Source organism: Acanthopagrus latus, chromosome 15 (genome assembly GCF_904848185.1).
Source record: "Acanthopagrus latus isolate v.2019 chromosome 15, fAcaLat1.1, whole genome shotgun sequence".
Taxonomy (NCBI): Eukaryota; Metazoa; Chordata; class Actinopteri; order Spariformes; family Sparidae; genus Acanthopagrus; species Acanthopagrus latus.
The window spans coordinates 22,900,722-22,913,322 of NC_051053.1; the positions used below are offsets into that span (position 1 = coordinate 22,900,722).

The following is a 12,601-nucleotide window of genomic DNA, read 5'->3' on the forward strand; positions in this document are numbered from 1 at the left end:
GTTGGACAGAAGAGTACTCAGAACATAGTATAAACCGTAGTGTATATATGTTTTAGATGGGACTTATTTTAGGTAGCTGCTTCCTGCCGGCACTTTCTACACAGGCGGAGAGCTGACGATCATCTGCTGCAGGTAAGCCTAACACACTGACGAGGGATAAGTGCCTCACACAGTTCCACGTCAAAACACGCAAACTATGACTCAAACTTGTTGTGTGACAAGAGTTAATTTGAGATACAGTATCCACAGCTACGGGACTCTGTCAAAACTATCCCTGTAGTGTCTTCCTGCTCGTTCCCGGTGTCAGTCAGACTCCTCGTTCGCCTCTTCATCGCTCCTGGATGTATGAAGCGGATCGAAAGTGGAAATCAATGAAGGGCCGCAGCTCTCTCTCCTCCACTCGTCTCCACTGACTGTCAGATGAAGAGCGGCAACACACACAGCGCGCTATTGTTCATTCACCAGAGAACTAAATGGAACCCAACACAGTGGACAATAAACCAAGCGGAGGTAAACTGAACTAGATACAATGTAAGGATGAACAAAAGGGAATGATTGAATAGAGGCAATGATGGATAGAAACAGTTCAAAAGAATATAATAAACGTTTGATAATTGTCAGAATTGGACTTGTACAAAGCATATTGAGTTGTTTTTCCATGTTCAGTTTTTCCAACAAGCAGGAGAATAGAAAAAAAAAAGTCTTTTTTTAATCTCTGGACCAGAGCCCAACCAATTGATTGGACAATTTTTGAGTAAAACAGTTCATTTTCTCAGCAATGACTGTCATCAAACCTGGATTTGTAAAGAAATTATTCATCGTGTAATTGAGTTATGGCGAGACAAAAGTCTATAAGGGCTTTGAGGGGTCAGCAGGACTTGCTTTTGTTTCTTGAAGACGTTTTCAACTGTCATCTTAGAGACTTCTTCATCTCAAGCACAGCAACAACAAAAACAAGCATCCTTCTGGGAATCAACAAACAACAAAAGAAAGAGATTCAGTTTCTTATTAAGTTCTGTTCCTCAAGTATTAAGTAAACCCGCCTCCCAAACAAACACTGAAGGATCTCTGACAGTGTTATCAGCTCTCCTCTGTTTAGTTTTTCCCCCCAGGAGTAAACCCTCCTCCCAAACAAATCAATAAAGGATATCTGACGAAGAAAGTAATCCGCGTATCTCAGATGCCGTCTTTGTTATCTCCGATTCCAGTCAATTTACTGTCTTCATTCACACAGGAAACGAGTCTGGAGGTGCAGCAGCAGGCTGCAATCTTTGTTGTTATTCATCTTTCCTTTGAGGTCGGCGAGAAAACAAACATTATTGATTAATCCAAAGGCTTGTTTTGTTCCATTTTCAACTTAAAATCAAAATTGTGATGATACTAACAGCCACGTTTGAGGAATCCATACAAAAATGTGTGTCATGCATATGTTCTGCTTATTTACCATGCATATAAAGAATATTTGCCAGTGTAGTCCATTTATATCTGAAGTTCTTACTCCTCGCTACCAGCATCTGGACTGTAGTCTGTTCAGTAGACTCCTCAAATGTCAAAATGTGGAGCCAGACGGGGGTTATTATGAGGAGCAGACCATATGGAGACAGTATGAGGTTCTAGATTGACACCTATAGACTTTCTTAAGACAACAGAGGGTTTTACTGCTCAGTAGACTTAATGAGTTCAGGTCCCAGGACGCCAGGCCGCACCACTCATGTCTGCATTGACTTAAGAGTGAATGGACTATGAGTTTCGCTTCATTATAATGCAGAGTCGGAAGGTCCTGCCTGGGCTCTCAGGTGGTTACAGAATGAATTACACTCGGGCTCCTGTTAGATACGATGGAGTTCATAGGCTGACATTAAATACACACAGCTCTGTGTGTCTGACTCCGACTCCTGCTCTGTCTCGCCGGACTCATTTGAACTCATAGCACGCCTGATAAATTTGTTCATAAGTTGTGAACAAAGAGTTTAAAAGAGGCTTTGAATGCCAGTCTACTGATCATCTAAGCCCCTAATGAAGTCTTTGACCACTTCCAAGCAGTAAGAAGATGTCAACAGTCCTGTTATTTCCCCTGGCATGACATTCAAACATGAAAATGAGCACAAGTCGTCTCCTCATCGGGTCCTTTAAGGTGGCTTTTAATGCTCCGCAGTCAATCAGAGGTTATGAACACAGCTATCGGGTTCGTATTTATTATTCTCCCAGCACTCCTCAGTGTTTTAGAAGTGTCCTATATCAGAGGCTGAATGTCAGGAGACGTTCTTAATGAACTTTCAGCCCGTCCTCCGCTGGGCAGCAGCGTGGTACGACATCTGTCATAACACACACACTAGTACGAACACGAGGAGACAGAAAGAGCTCGGCAACAGGTGTGTTTTCCACCACAGTTAATGAAGTCCATCCTCCTCTCAACACACATCTTTTAAGCCTCTTCCAACCGTGCAGTGTCTTTCTGCATCCTTCTCTTTTCCCCCTTTTCCTCACCTTTATTATGTTCACGTTCCATGCAGCTTTCTCTGTTCATTTGTTGCTTGATTTTATTTTGGAACATTTCCTTCTGTGTTATGCAACTGTTCCTCTGCAGTCCTTCACCTTCACCTGAGCGTTTGGTCTTGTGAGTAAAAGCAGAATATCCAGCGATCATTCGCAGGTTGTTCTTTCTGATTCATGACCCGCAGTTGTTTCCTTTGTGTAAGGAACTGGCGATCCGTCTAAGAGATCACAGCAGTGACGAGAGTGGAAACCTTGTCTGGTATGTCTGGGTCACAGATTTTCTCAGGGAGTGAGCGGTCTTCCCGTCCGTTATTCCCGCTGGTCATTCCTGCTGCTATTCCCAGCAGCATTCTGGTTAAAACGGGGACAGCGATCTGTTTCCCAGCGGATACCGGCCTGCTTCCGTTCCCCACTTCCACTGTCCTGGTTCAGCCACGTATTAATAGCATCTACCTACGGCGCTGTCTGAGCGTGTGTGTGTGTGTACGTGGGTGTGGGTGTGTGTCTGGATCGGCGAGGGCATTTTTGGATGAAGGTGGGGTGTGAGACAGGAAATGGTAGTTGGACGTTGAATTGTTTATCAGGCCTTATTGTTTTCAAAATTTAATGTCGCATCCCAATAAAAGCCAAACAGAAATGGATCATCAGTTTCTTTGCAGTGGTACGTTGAATGTCATTCAGGTAATAAGTGATCACGAGGCCTCGCAGTCACCAGAAATCCCAAAAAAACAATCACATTTCAGATGTTATAAGAAAAGCTTCTTCTAGTCTATATCACATTATTCAGCAATTACCAAACGTCTAGCATCCTTCCCAATAAGTGAGGTCATCCCTCTGCATGGAAAAAGGTGGTTTTAGCTCCAGTTCATTCATGCTCATGATTCTCACCATTAGACCACCTGTTCCTTTTTTCAACTGCCAATGTTTTGCATTTCAACATTCAATTAGATGTTTCTCTAACACATATTTTCTCCGTGGCATTGTTTGTCTTTTAAATGTTGTCACAATCCTGTCGATCCTCTCTTCATATTTGATGTCTGATGAATGTAAAAACCAGCTCAGCACTGCAGCATTGCTAGCATTCCTCAGAGACACCACTGGTTACTGCTAGCCACAAGCTAACCACCTAATAGCCGACTAAAGCAACATGTCGTCACTTTAAAACAATGTTTTCCACAACAGCTGGTCGGAATTCCTCTGGGAAAGAGTCTCTATGTCTGAGGTTCACACTGCGCATGTGTGTGTGTGTGTCTTTGTGTGTGTGTGTGTGCATGTGTGTTGGCATGAATGAATTTTGTATTTGCGTGCAGAATGTGTGTATGTCTGATGCAATAGGCGTATCATCAACAAGGGAGCAAGCATCGTGTTCACACACACGCACACACACACACACACACACATTTTTCCTGCAGGCTTGAATCTTGAGAGCGCAGTCAGAATCACAGGAGTGGTCAGAAATGCACACACACACACACACACACACACACACACACACACACACACACACACACCCTCCAGCCTCCTTAGTGTATTATGGATTTGACCTCTAATATGCTAATTCTCAGGGCACAGTGGGTGTTTACAAGATGCACAAACACACACAAACACACACACACGTTCATGTGCACAACTGCAAATTCATGCAAGTAGACACAACTGCAAAGCTACTAGAAGATCTTAATGAGGAAAAGTGACAGTGCTCAGCATAAAGATGATGTCCAAATCGTGCGTGTGTGTGTGTCCCATACATCTCATCAAAAGATAAAGATAGGCCCTAAGGTGAAAACTGAAAGATGATTACAGGGAAGTTCATTAAACAACACAACGTCTGACCTACTTGGCAGGGCTCTGATAGATGTAAACGGTCTCAGGTGGCTGCAGAATGTTTAATATTTGTGTCTTTGGTGTGTCAGTTTTTCTATGCATTAAACAGTTTCACGTGTCTACCTGTGCTGCTCAGTTAATTTAAATTAGCTGAGATTCACAGAGTTATGGCTCAAATAAGACTCCTTTTATGTGAGAAAATGGATATTTCCGTTTCAAAGATGTGTCACTGACCACATATTTACAGGCGTACCTCACGTGAGCATGAATGTTAAGTCACTGGAGGGCACCGCACAGTCAAATCGGTCTCACTCCGACCTCCATCTTTCCTCCCCCACCATCCAACTCAATTTTTTTCCAGCTGTTCTGTAGTAACTGTCTGTCTCTGTGCCAGAGTGAAGTAACGTCATGAAAATGTTAAGAATGTCTCACCAACTTGTGTAACTGCTTCGCAAACAGTTCCAGCATTTTGAAACCGTCTTCTTCTCGGGTTGGGTCTTGCTAGTACTATTGGTGACGCTGCTACGCTGCACCCCATGACTACCTTACTGCTTCCTTGTTCCGTAATATTAAGCATGAATAAACCTCCACAAACCAAATAGTGTAATGTTTTTTTTCGTGACTTTAACAGACCAAGAATTCAGAACTTAGGTTGGACTCTCCTCTCTGCTGTTTTCGATTACAGCCCTGATCAGGATGTCGTTTAGCTGATGTGACTTTATTTTGGCCTGTTTATTGAGGTCCACTGCAGCAAATTGAGTTTTTTTTTGTTACTGTCTGGATGCTTCGGTCATTGTTTTGGCCTCAGTGGTACAACATCCAAACCCTATTTCCTCTCACATATAGCTCTCTGTCCGTCGTTTTTCTCTCCTCTGGCCATAGTTTTTCTCTCTCTGTGCCAGCTCAACATTATCATTGCTAATCATCCCCCACCAGCATCTTACATAATGCACTACCTGCTGCAGCTCAGCCTCTTTTCAGGTTTGCTAAGGAGGAAGAAGAGCACTCCAAGAAGAGACGGCAAACAAAAAGCTCAATACTCACTCAGTCTGCAATTTGTTGGAAAGTCTGATGCATTTTCTGTGATGCTCGCCTCAGAACATCTGTGATAGCCATGAAGCCATCTTTTGTGGTGGAAATGGCTCGCTTAAAAAGATGTCTCTAATCCCATCCTTTTACATGTTTTTACATTTTAATTCTACAATTGATGATACCATCACATGAAGGCATTGGTAGTAGCCATTCTGAATAATTTCTAGGTTCTTCTTTCATGTGACAAAAGCTAATTAGCTACTACCTGTGCTATGTACAGACTCAGCTATAAAAGGCACAAAGTACCAAGCAGCACTAAATACAAGATGCACTTGAAAAGCAATCTGAATGCTTTGACGAATGACATCAGGCAAGGTTGTACGATTTAATTATCCAGATATCTGGAGCATATTCCCATACACCCAGATAGGTAGACAAATTGACCATATCTGCTAATGCACTTGCAGGCCACTCAAATGGAACAGATAACTTCCAAACCGGAAAGCTAATTTAATCTGTTGCGGAACAAATGGATAATATTTGCTTACATAGAGAGAGAGAGAGATAGAGAGAGGTAGAAGGAAGATGTGGAGGGAGTGAAAATGGGATGCGATGACCTTTTTCAATTTGTGTTTGCTTCAATTATTCATCCGGCTTTTGCCAAAAGGGTGTCTCAGTTGTGGTTCCAGTGAGCTCAGCTATCAATGCAGCATTCATTCTTTGGCTATTGCCCAAAACAGCTGACTTTAAAAAATTGAGTCGTCTACCAAACAAGCATATATCTCTTTTTCTGTCTCTTTGTCATATAATGTCTCATTTGCAGCCTGAATCAAGACAGAGAGGAGTGTTCCAGTGTTTGGGTTGGCGTCCTGTTGAATCCTCGCTCAAACTTTACAAACTAAAGATTAAGCGCAAAGCCTCACTGTACCATCTGTGTAAACAACTCAAAGATCCTGATACCCCCGGCAAAACATTTACTTATTTTGTAACAGGAGTGGATATAAAACAGAGCAGCAAAATCATTCAGTAACACACATATACAGACTTTTCCATATACAGTAGCGCCAAACTCCAACGAGTTAAAAGGTTCAAATACAGTAACCATTTTCATTTTTTGGGTATGTCACATTTTCCAATGCAGTGGGCTCATAAAAAAAGTAGTTTTTCTCCCTCCTTCTTTAGCCTTTGTTCACCTCTTTCATCCATCTCTTTGCTGCTCTTTTCTCTCTCTTGCACCCTCCACTTCTGCAGCACTGCGTCCCTCTTTAAACTCACAAACTTTATAGCTTTTGGTTGAATCAGCACCAGCAGACGTGGTTCTACTAATCTCTTTGACATTTCTGTGAGTCTGCCTCACTCTCCCTTCTTCCATCTTCCATCTCTTCCTCAGAAAAAACTTTTTCTCTCTGTTACAGCAACATTAGCAGGATTGTAACAACACTATCAGGCTCTGCCAAGCCGGTGACGGGAGTTTAAGCCTGTGTTTTAACCTCTGCAAGGGTCAAACCACTGGGCAGTTTTAAGGGGTTGTTTCCAAAACCAGGCGTTTTTCTTTTTTCTTTTTTTTTTTTTTGCCTAAACCTAAGTAGACCACCATGTAACATAAAATCTTAAATTGTACCTTAAGAAGCATAAAGATTAAACATGAAGAAATAAAAGGTTTCAACATATCAAAATGCACAGGAGTACATTGCAACATTGAAATCCTGGATCTAGACACCTTCTCTTTGGATTGAACTGATGCCATCTTTGGGTTCAGCTTCTCATTCTTTTATGGATTTATGGTATATACAGAATCATAGATACACACGTCTACACACATCTACACACACACACACACACAGGTTTCCACAGGATATCAACTCACCTTTGAACTGTAGCAGACGGAGAAGAGCGGGGTGCTGTGTGTGTGTGTGTGTGTGTGTGTGTGTGTGTGTGTGTGTGTGTGTGTGTGTGTGTCCTTACCCCACAACGATAGTGATTAGTGTGCTGTTTCTCCTCTTGTTGTTCTTCCCTCAGCGTCTCTCTCTTCCCACATATCACAAGACATCCTCATCAGACAGTCAGGGAGCGCATTGCAACAACTTTGTGTGTGTGTGTGGTATTGCACAAGAGTTGTTATTCGCCCATATGGTGACAAGGAAAGAGATGAAAGACCCAAAATCAGGAGATTAAAGACAATAAGTTAGCACTGGCTAGCTGTGTAGGGAAACCTAGCAACAGTAAGCCACTAACAAGCTCCGCTCTGTGGCGTTACAGTAAAAACCAGGCCAATAAATAAGCATTCGCCCTCTCCGGCTGGTCCTCTTTGTTCCTGCAGAGAGCCATGCCTTAAAAAGGCTTAATGAGGTCTGTTTAGCTGTAGAATCCAAGTTAAAGTGAGAGTAAGTGCTGAAAACCCCCTATTGGCTTCGTTAAGGAACAATAAAGTTTGATTAGATCTCTGTGGCCCCGTTGCAGGAGCAGGGATAAGATCCCTCCTGCTGTAGTTGCTTGGATATCGATGATCTGGGTGATGGGAAAGCATTATTTGGGTCTGTTTGGCCCTGCAGTGGGAACCAGGCTATACCAAGACCTGTAGTGAAGAGTGATATCACCACAGCCATGAAGGAAAACCACGTAGAACGGTAATGTGGTCCGCTCACTTTGTCTTTATGTGTGTTGGAATGTAACCAAGAGTAAGTGTTTAGAAGTGTGTATGAGTGTTTGTTATGTGAGGTCATGACATAACACAGGTCAGTGGACCAGCTGTCTTCTGTTCCTTTGTGTGTGTGTGTGTGTGTGTGTGTGTGTGTGTGTACAGTGCTTGGCATGTTTGCAAACATATGTCATTTCCCTGTAGGAAAAGTTAACGGACCGTAGCTGAAGCAAAGCAATTTCTGTAATTGAATAGCTTGAAAAACTACAGATCCCCAGTACATGTGTGTGTGTGTGTATGTGTGTGTGTGTGTGTGTGTGTGTGTGTGTGTGTGTGTGGACATAAATAATCCCTAGTCTGGACGAGTGAACATGTTTGTGTGGGCTGCAGTGCAAGCTAAACACACACATTCACATTCGCACAGAGACACACACACACATACAGTGACACAAGGGGCCCGCAGTTTCCATTCTGTAGATTTGTGGCTCCTCACACTCGCACACCAGAACACAGGAATATAAACTCACTCACTTCCTTTCTTTCCGTGCAGGCAATTAACTTTTAACGACAGAAGTTAGATTTCTTTTTTTTTTTTTTTCAGCTACTTGGGAGCAGTGGAAAAATGTTGCAAACACAAAGCTGACATCACCTTTTAAGTTGATAGGGTTGATATAGCTTTTTAGCGATATGTTGCTTGTGCACACATCTAACAGTGACGGAGAAACATTATCATGTATCGTGGCCGATTTCAGCTGTGTCTGTCTGTCCTTTGATGCTGAGCAGGTACTGTGCAGTTGTTTCTCAGAGCTTCTTGATGATAAGTGATAAGAGTTGCTGGGAATCTAAACAAAGAACTGAAACTCATTATGAAGCTCAGACAAGCAGAGTGGAGCTATAAAATTCTCCAAACTGTTTTCACATTGTCGTTTGATACCTTATTATGATATGCATATAGCCTCTTAAAGGTGCGCTGACCCTTAAAAGGAACATGGATTTATTATCAGTATAAAGGATGGCCAGAAATAAAAATAAGACCCGAGATGTGATTGGTGCAAACAGGCTTGCTTGTGCAGCAAAGCAAAGCAGGGTCTGGATCTCAACAGCAAGTTACCAGGAGCTGTGTGATTGTATGTGTGTGTGTGTTTACATGTGTGTATGCTATACCCATTTTAAACCTCACACTTTGAGAAGGGGCTGGCCCGTCACCCTTGTTAGACACGTGTTCCAGCTGGGCTTTAGCTGCCCTCACCATTGAAACGTCTGACTTTCCTCTCATGAGACTGCAGCTTGTCACGGCCCTGTACCCAAAGAAAGACCCTCTGTCTGTGGTTCTGCCCCCACTTCCTTTTGAATTACATATATACAGAGGTGGGACTATCACAATGTAAGAGTGACCTAGACCATATCTGTTCATGAAAGACCATTAGATTTGTTTCATTTGAACCAGGGAGTAGGAAAGTCAGACGCACCTTATCAGCCCTAACCTCAAATTCCAAGATGCTTTTTGTGCTTTTCTGCACATCAAGAGCTGTGAAAGCTGTAGAATATACTGTTTTCGCGCCCTTCTGTGTTTTACTGTCCAACTTCTATCTGTCGACATGTTGTATGCACACATTGTTAGCAACTGGTAATGCTACCTATGGCTAACAATAGCTAACCTGGCTAGAACTGATTTTCCATATGACATCATTCCAAGCTCTCGTTTCTGTCTTCCGAGATCAATGCACCAATTATCACAACAGACATTGTGACTTGTGGTAGCAGCAGAGACACAAGAGTAACTAATGAAGTTAAGCGTTCCAGTAAGCCATGAACAGGAGTCAGTGTGCACAACACAAGGGCTAACATAATGACATGCAGCCATTTAATGATATCAGCTATGCCTACATTTTTTGCTGTGACATTTCAAGATATAAAATTTATGATAAGTCTATTGACTTGTACAGTTTGGTGGTTCGTATTTTAGTAATCCTACGCTGCAAAAGAAATAATGTAATTACAGAGATGTACAGTATGTTCCTGATTTGTTTGTGGAATAAGCAGTGCTAGCCCACCTACCTGAGCATAAAAAGAAAACGTCCCCACCAACAGAAACCCAAAGCTAAGAAATGCAAAAATGATAATGTGAAATTAACAAATGAATGTGTGATAGTTCCTTCATTTGTTAACGGGACATATTTGAAGCAGGAAATCCCAATTTGAATTGGATATTTTATCAGATAACCATTGTAACATACGGTTTAGTTAACCCAGAGTCATTATAGGCTCATTTTCATTTGTCTGGGCAAATTGACATTTGTTACTTATAGATGTTTGGATGAATCCTTCCCTTGGCCATACTTTTTCTACAAATGACAATTACATGCTATTTTATTCAGTTATTGGAGATATTAACACCAGAACATGCATTTATTGGGCAATCACTTTCACTTTTTCTTTACATTCATAGTTAGCATATGAATAGCATATAAACCATGTACCAGTTGTCAGTCTGTGACAGTGTGTCTCTCTGCATGACAAATTATTGTCATGACAATATGGAAATATAATGAGGCTGCCAACTAAACACCTCAGTTGTTTATTATTATGAGTTGTTTAAAAAAAATACATATTTTCAGATTATTTCACAGTTAGGGTATGAGTTGTAACCTCTGTGTTATTTTTGTCTCTCTTGTCTTGTTCAAAAGCAGATGTTCAGCCAGATGTTTGTGTTTTTTGTGTGTCAGACTCCACTGAATCCGCTTCCACACACACACAAAAAATCATTCAACCCTGGGAGATGCGACTCAGTGATGTTCATCCATTCTGATGTTGTCCTAGTAACTAGCAGTTTATTTATTTGTTTGTCATGTCTATTTTTTGTGACTTTACAATAATTCTCTTCAATAATTATTCACTTTATTGTATTTCTCTTCTCATGTATCCATTCACTTTCCTACACTCGCTCCATCTATTCATTTTCTCACACATTAAGCCATTTATCCATCCAAATGAATTCATTTATTCACTGAGTTATGATCGCTTAATTGTCTCTGCATAATAAATGTACATTAGTACAGTCATTAATGTGCTCTTTGAACCCATTGAAGCGCTAGCCACTATAAAGGTTGAATATACCGTGAGTACGAATGAGCAACCCCCACTAATATGCCTGTAGACAGAATACATAATTCAGTCTGTGGAAAAAGATCGGAACACAAAGCGGTGCATTAAAAATAACCTTTGGCCTGCAGGGTTATATTCGTTGGACTGACTTGAACTTTAAGCACTGGGAAAAATGTATTGAGGGTCAGCATGTCCTGTGGTTCATCATTAAAGCCTTGAGCTTTTCTCTGAGGTCCAGATGGGTCCAGCAGACTGAATCTCACATACATAAAAACACTAAGACTGTCGGTCAACCTGATCCTCTCTCAGCATCTACCTCAAATATTATTCATCCTGTCACGCTGTTGGTTCATCTGTTTCCCTCTCTCTCTCTATCTCTCTCTCCTTCTTCTGTCTTGTTATCGACAGAGGCTACACTGGTATGACTCAAAATAATATTAGTGTAACCAACTGTTGAGAAGGCTTTTAAAAAATCCACCATATTTTGTTTGAATACTAATTTCCTTTGTCTACAGCTCATGCAATCATTTATCCTTCACCTTTCCCCTTCATCTCTGACAGATGTGAATTCTCTTAATCTTCTCCTGCATTGACAAACAGCAGGAATAAAGAATCTTTTTTTGTCAACATGTGAATTTTTTTTTTTTTTTTTTTAACTGACGTAATAGAGTGTGTGAGGTTTAGGCAGAGCTGTGCAGGATTACACTGTGATCTGACATTGCTTGGAACAATAATACTATAAGCTCAAGATCTACTGTGTTACTCTTGACTCCGCTGAAATGCTGCATTGACCAAATGATTCTGATACAGTGGATATGTTCCAAAAAACTAATCTTTGACAGGTTGTTTCACAATATTGGCAATGCTCTATCAATCTGGTTAAAAATATGTAATGTCTACTTTACACTAAAAAAAAATGTGTATTCTTTTAACCTTTCTTTCTAACCATGTTTCATGTCTTCTTTCTCATTTGTATTATTTTATTTTAACATTTTCTTATTTCATATAAAAAGAGCAAGAAATTGTTATTGTTGACTCAAAGGTGAGTACCCAAAAACACAGGCAGCTAGCTTAATTGATAGCTGGAGTCCATAAATCCAAACAGCAACAAAACGGGAGCGATCCAAGAGCACAAAACCACAAGTACAAAGTATTGTTTTTTCAGTGAACCCCTGCAATATTTGTTTTTGCATAATTTCAAGGTGTTCTTGTAAAATATATGCACAAAACAAACTGACCTGATTGATCTTTACAAATCCAGATGAAAATCTTACAATAGCATCAGCCAACAGTGCTGAAGAAAAAAAAAAAAAAAAAAAAGGACCTTTAAATAAAAAATCTAATCAAATTGTCACCTGTATTGTTTTACCAATAACTATTTTGGCTTTGTTCTAAAGCAACACAATTCTCCCACTGGCACCTCTAAAATGCACTAATTAACCTGGACCACATAACCACCGTAAATCGCAACTTTCATATTCTACACTTTAAAACAGAGAAGATTTA

The 12,601-nt window shown here is 40.9% G+C and overlaps 1 protein-coding gene across 3 annotated transcripts in view; it reads left to right on the top strand.

Annotated features, from left to right (window-relative positions):
- Positions 1–12,601, top strand: part of slc8a1b (solute carrier family 8 member 1b) — a 149,425-nt gene that overhangs the window by 50,263 nt on the left and 86,561 nt on the right. The gene's annotated exons all lie outside the window — the stretch shown is intronic.